Source organism: Entelurus aequoreus, linkage group LG17 (assembly GCF_033978785.1).
Source record: "Entelurus aequoreus isolate RoL-2023_Sb linkage group LG17, RoL_Eaeq_v1.1, whole genome shotgun sequence".
NCBI classification, from domain to species: Eukaryota; Metazoa; Chordata; class Actinopteri; order Syngnathiformes; family Syngnathidae; genus Entelurus; species Entelurus aequoreus.
Genome location: NC_084747.1, coordinates 48901568 through 48907567, shown reverse-complemented (window position 1 = coordinate 48907567; position 6000 = coordinate 48901568). Strand labels below are relative to the sequence as shown.

The 6000-nt window shown below is 39.6% G+C and overlaps 1 protein-coding gene across 1 annotated transcript in view; it reads right to left on the bottom strand.

Annotated features, from left to right (window-relative positions):
- The window catches only part of unc5ca (unc-5 netrin receptor Ca), a 625472-nt gene that overhangs the window by 52547 nt on the left and 566925 nt on the right, over window positions 1–6000 (bottom strand). The gene's annotated exons all lie outside the window — the stretch shown is intronic.

Here is a 6000-nt window from a genome sequence, read left to right as displayed (position 1 = left end):
ACCAGGAAGATAACGTGTTTGTCTCACACCTACTAATCAAGCATTCACATTTTGCCACAACACACATGGGGGAAAGTCCTAATTGGAAATACAGCCATATTAACTCCTAAACTGCCATTTTAACACACACCAAACCATCAGCACGCATCCAATGCTTTCTCGTGGCCACGAGATACCGTAATTTCCGGACTATAAGCCGCTACTTTTTCCCCTCGTTCTGGTCCCTGCGGCTTATACAAGGGTGCGGCTTATTTACGGCCTGTTCTTCTCCGACACCGACGAAGAGGATTTCGGTGGTTTTAGTACGCAGGAGGAAGACGATGACACAATGATTAAAGACTGACTTTTCATATACCGGTAGGCTGGTTATTTTGATAACGTACAGGCGAGCACTTTGTAGTACTTTGCACCGTTGTATTATTTGTACTCTGCACGAATGCTGTTCGCCATGTCAAAGATGTGAAAATTTGATTGAATGATTGAAAGATTTATTGTTAATAAATGGGACGCTTTGCGTTCCCAAACAGTCATCTCTGTCCCGACAATCCCCTCCGTGGTAGCAGGAACCCCTATATACTACGGTAATTACACATCAAAACCCTGCGGCTTATAGTCGGGTGCGGCTTATATATGGAGCAATCTCTATTTTCCCCTAAATTTAGCTGGTGCGGCTTATAGTCAGGTGCGGCTTATAGTCCGGAAATTACGGTACTTTCTCGTGGCCACGAGATACATGTCTAAAAAAAAAAAAATTCCCATGTCCCTTTAGGGGCTCCGTACGTTAAAACCTTTGGACCAAGTCATTTTTTTAAATAACAAAACTGTTTGCAAAGCCACTATTTTGCATGTTTTTCGTTTCTTATGCTTCACTGATAGTGTTTTAGTCTTGTATCTGTTTGTATTGGTTACGGCTTTTATGGTTTTAAATATCGGTTTGTACTGTAGCACTTTAAGATGTATCTAAATGAAAAGTGCGTAACATATCAAATCTATTCTTATTATTTATTATTTTTTGGCGGACGTTGTGTTGTCCTACTCTGTTCAGCGGTCCATGAAGGCACCATTAAACCATCTCTGTCTCTTATAGCAGTGGTTCTCAACCTTTTTTCAGTGATGTACCCCCTGTGAATTTTTTTTTAATTCAAGTACCCCCTAATCAGAGCAAAGCATTTTTGGTTGAAAAAAAGAGATAAAGAAGTAAAATACAGCACTATGTCATCAGTTTCTGATTTATTAAATTGTATAACAGTGCAAAATATTGCTCATTTGTTGTGGTCTTTCTTGAACTATTTGGAAAAAAATATATAATAATAACTAAAAACTTGTTGAAAAATAAACAAGTAATTCAATTATAAATAAATATTTCTACACATAGAAGTAATCATCAACTTAAAGTGCCCTCTTTGGGGATTGTAATAGAGATCCATCTGGATTCATGAACTTAATTCTAAACATTTCGTCACAAAAAAAGAAATCTTTAACATCAATATTTATGGAACATGTCCACAAAAAATCTAGCTGTCAACACTGAATATTGCATTGTTGCATTTCTTTTCACAGTTCTTTTTGACAGACATTTTAGTAAGGGTCAAACCATCTCAGCATGGGGGAAACTCTGGGTTTATGGTAATTAATGGAATAGCCTACTTAAATGGATGTTCAGTTTATGAACCTACGTTCATATTTTGTTGAAGTGTTATTCAATAAATATATTTATAAAGGATTTTTGAATTGTTGCTATTTTTAGAATATTTAAAAAAAATCTCATGTACCCCTTGGCATACCTTCAAGTACCCCCAGGGGTACGTGTACCCCCATTTGAGAACCACTGTCTTATAGAACGATCACTCTGTTCTAAGAGAGTTAGTTGGTTCAATAACACAATTAAATAGCTTAGTTGCTCAGACAGTAACGGTATTTGTAAAAGTTTAGATCGGGGTATGTCGTTTCATATTGGGGTAATATGTTAATGTCTCTTGTTTTCGCGTTTGCATGTAAGCTAAGTGGCGAGTTGGTCCGTGAGCTCATCAAAGTGCAGTTATCTATCACAGCTTTTCGATAATTTTATTTTAGAAGGGTAATTTAAGCCTGCTCAGTGGCCTTGTGGTTAGAGTGTCCGCCCTGAGATCGGTAGATCGTGAGTTCAAACCCCGGCCGAGACTATATGTTACGTGTGGGTCGCAACTTACTGCGAGGTTCGTTATCCCGAGATTCAAACGGCCGACTCCGGACAGGACTTGCAGGTAGGAACATGATTAAATCTTGAAACAAGACTCGAAGAGGTACAAAACAGAAAACAACCGACGGAACAAGGTGCCGATAGCACTTGAAGCTAGATACTTAGCTGGGGCTAGGAGACAAGCAAAACTTACGTAACCGTAAGAAGCCAGGACGAGTGACCGGCAAAGGCAGGCTTAAATAATGTCTCTGATTACAAACAGGTGAGCGTCCCGAACACCAGAGGCAGGTGAAAATCATAAGTAGCCGTGGTAACAAACTCAGGAGGTGCACAAACAGGAACTGAAGGAGTCCAAAACAAACAGGAAACACAAAACATGATCCAGACCACGGATCATGACACTATAAAAACGGGACCCATTACCTCCCTCAGCATCAAGGGTTGGAATTGGGGGTTAAATCGCCAAAATGATTCCCGAGCGCGGCGACCGCTCACCTCGCAGGGGGGTGGAACAAGGGGATGGGTGAAATGCAGAGGGTAATTTCACCACACCTAGTGTGTGTGTGACTATCAGTGGTACTTTAACTTGAACTTTTAATACTAACCGTCTGAAGTTTTTCCGCGGTCATCATTAATACCGTTTATCGTTACATCCTTGGTTACGGTAGGTCTAATTTACGCACCGTTCTGTAGCTCGCAGATAACATGTCTTATGTGGCGATTGGTGTGAATCAGCCATCAATTTTATGTCTTTGCAATTGAGGAATTAGGCTTGGATTTTTTTCGTCCGTTTGAACCTTCATTGAGTTAATGGCAGCAATATATTGCTCCCAAACGAGGGAATTTACATCATGTACCGCATTATTCTCAACATAAAAGGCATTCTGTCAGAAAAATTGTATGTCAATTATCAAAAAACTTTCCGTTCTCTGAGTTCCCAGTGAAAAGACAAGAGGCTGTCTTTGTTTGCACCAAGCAAAGGCTTGGAAAATTCCATTGTGTACGATGAGAGGAGACGGGAGGGGGTTATCTATTGTCATCGAAGACCTGCCCAGGCTGAAGCCAGGACCAGCCCAAGCCCGAGGCATCTTTTTCTTTTGTGTTAATGTGACTGAAAACAATGACTGTTTACATACTCCCCATTCCTTTGGAAGCAGATGTTGTCGTGTAAACAAATAAAGGAGGAGACGTAAACCTTTTTCGTCAGAGCGTGTAAGAGGTTACAGGTTGACACGTTTCTCCTCAATTAAGCAAAATTGAACCCTGCCTCTGTTTGATTCTTTGCTTCTTGTCTTGTTTAATAGATGTCATCAGTGTTTGAACCTGACACATTCTCATGATGTAAGCAATATCCCGATCGATCCCAAAATTCCCCGGCATTTCTGGTAAGTGGAGCTTGTGCGCTAATGTGCGCGATCTTCTCCATTTCCCCAGCTGGAAACACATGTCAATGCCGAAGGAAAGACCGACGGCTCTCCTGTAACGAGGGGAAAGGGGAGCGGCCGGCGATGGGGTCGCCTCGGCGACCGTCAGGAATAGATGGAGACGGCGGTACAAGCAAAGATGAAAGTGGGCAAGATTGCTGACGGATGGGAAGAGCGATTGACCTGAATGCGCAAAACTGGGGAGGAAACGACTCCTTCAAAGGGGGATAGCTAGATGGTACTTTTATCTTTATCTTCTGCAGCTTTTTTAGTCAGCAGAATGTTTTACAGACTACCAATGGTATTGTGAAATAAGAAAAGCATATTTTTTTGAAAGTTGAAATTCACCAAAATTCATTAATTTAAAAAATATATATATATTCTGAAGCCAGTTTAGGCAGCGGTCATTTCTACACAGCTCTACAGTTCGAACAGAAGATCTAATAATACGCTTATTTTGCAGAGTAAAGCCTCAACTGTGTGTGCGTCAACCCCGCAGTCCGACAGTAAGGTACACTATATTGCCAAAAGTATTTGGCCAACCATCCAAATGATCAGAATCAGGTGTCCTAATCACTTGGCCCGGCCACAGGTGTATAAAATCAAGCACGTAGGCATGGAGACTGATTCTACAAACATTTGTGAAAGAATGGGCCGCTCTCAGGAGCTCAGTGATTTCCAGCGTGGAACTGTTATAGGATGCCACCTGTGCAACAAATCCAGTCGTGAAATTTCCTCGCTCCTAAATATTCCAAAGTCAACTGTCGGCTTTATTATAAGAAAATGGAAGAGTTTGGGAACAACAGCAACTCAGCCACGAAGTGGTAGGCCACGTAAACTGACAAGAGAGGGGTCAGCGGATGATGAAGCGCATAGTGCAAAGACTTTCTGCACAGTCAGTTGCTACAGAGCTCCAAACTTCATGTGACCTTCCAATTAGCCCACATACAGTACGCAGAGAGCTTCGTGGAATGGGTTTCCATGGCCGAGCAGCTGCATCTAAGCCATACATCAACAAGTCCAATGCAAAGCGTCAGATGCAGTGGCACGTCGCCACTGGACGTTTTGTTGCAGCTTGCTCTCAAATTTGAGCCGGTGTTCTGGCAAGATACGCACCCTCCTGGAATTGATGCAAATCCTGCTTGTGAATACCAAGGAGTCAGGAAATGTAATTGTCTTCCTGCGCCTGCATCCCTTTTGAAGGAATCTTTGACGCGAGTACAATCCTTAGCCATGTAAATCATCGATAATTGGATCGGATCAGGACAACTCTAGTGTGAACACAACTTTTTTTTAACAGGTAACCTCCCACCTCTGTTAGAGCTATTCGACAACGTCCAACGACAAAAAAAAACAAACGACTTTTTGACACAACAAAACCCGACTTTGTGACACTTCGAAAAAAATCCCAATTTTTTGACACTTATGAAAAAATCCCAACTTCTTGACACTTAGAAAAAATCCCGATTTTTTGACACTGAAAAAATCCCGACTTTTTGACACTTAGTAAAAATCCCAATTTTGTGACACTTAGAAAAAATCCTGAATTTTGACAGAAAAATCCAGAATTTTGTCAGAAAAATCCAGATTTTTTGACAGAAAAAAATCCCGATTTTTTGACAGAAAAAAACCCAGATTTTTTGACAGAAAAATTCCGATTTTTTTTACACTTAGAAAAAATCCAGACTTTTTGACAGAAAAATCCCGATTTTTTGACAATTATAAAAAAATCCTGATTTTTTGACAATTAGAAAAAAATCCTGATTTTTTTACACTTAGAAAAAAAAACGACTTTTTGACACTTGGAAAAAATCCCGATTTTTTGACACTTAGAAAAAATCCCGAATTTTTGACACTTAGAAAAAAATCCCAACTTTTTGACGGGAAAATCAAGACTTTGTGTAAGAAAAAAATCCCGCCTTTTTGACACCTCGAAAAAAATCTTGATTTTTTGACACTTAGAAAAAATCCAGACTTTTTGACAGTAAATCCAGACTTTTTGACATAAAAAATCTCGCCTTTTCGACACTTAGAAAGAATCCTGCTTTTTTGACACATAGAAAAAATCCTGCTTTTTTGACACTTAGGAAAAAAAACGACTTTTTGACACTTAGAAAAAATCCCTATTTTTTGACAGAAAAAAATCCAGATTTTTTGACAGGAAAAAATCCAGATTTTTTGACAATTAGAAAAAAACTGACTTTTTGACACTTGGAAAAATCCAGACTTTTGGACAGAAAAAAATCCCGATTTTTTGACCAAAAAAATCCAGATGTTTTGACCAAAAAAATCCAGATTTTTTGACCAAAAAAATCCAGATTTTTTGACCAAAAAAATTCAGACTTTTTGACAATTAGAAAAAAACGACTTTTTGACACTTAGAAAAAATCCCGCCTT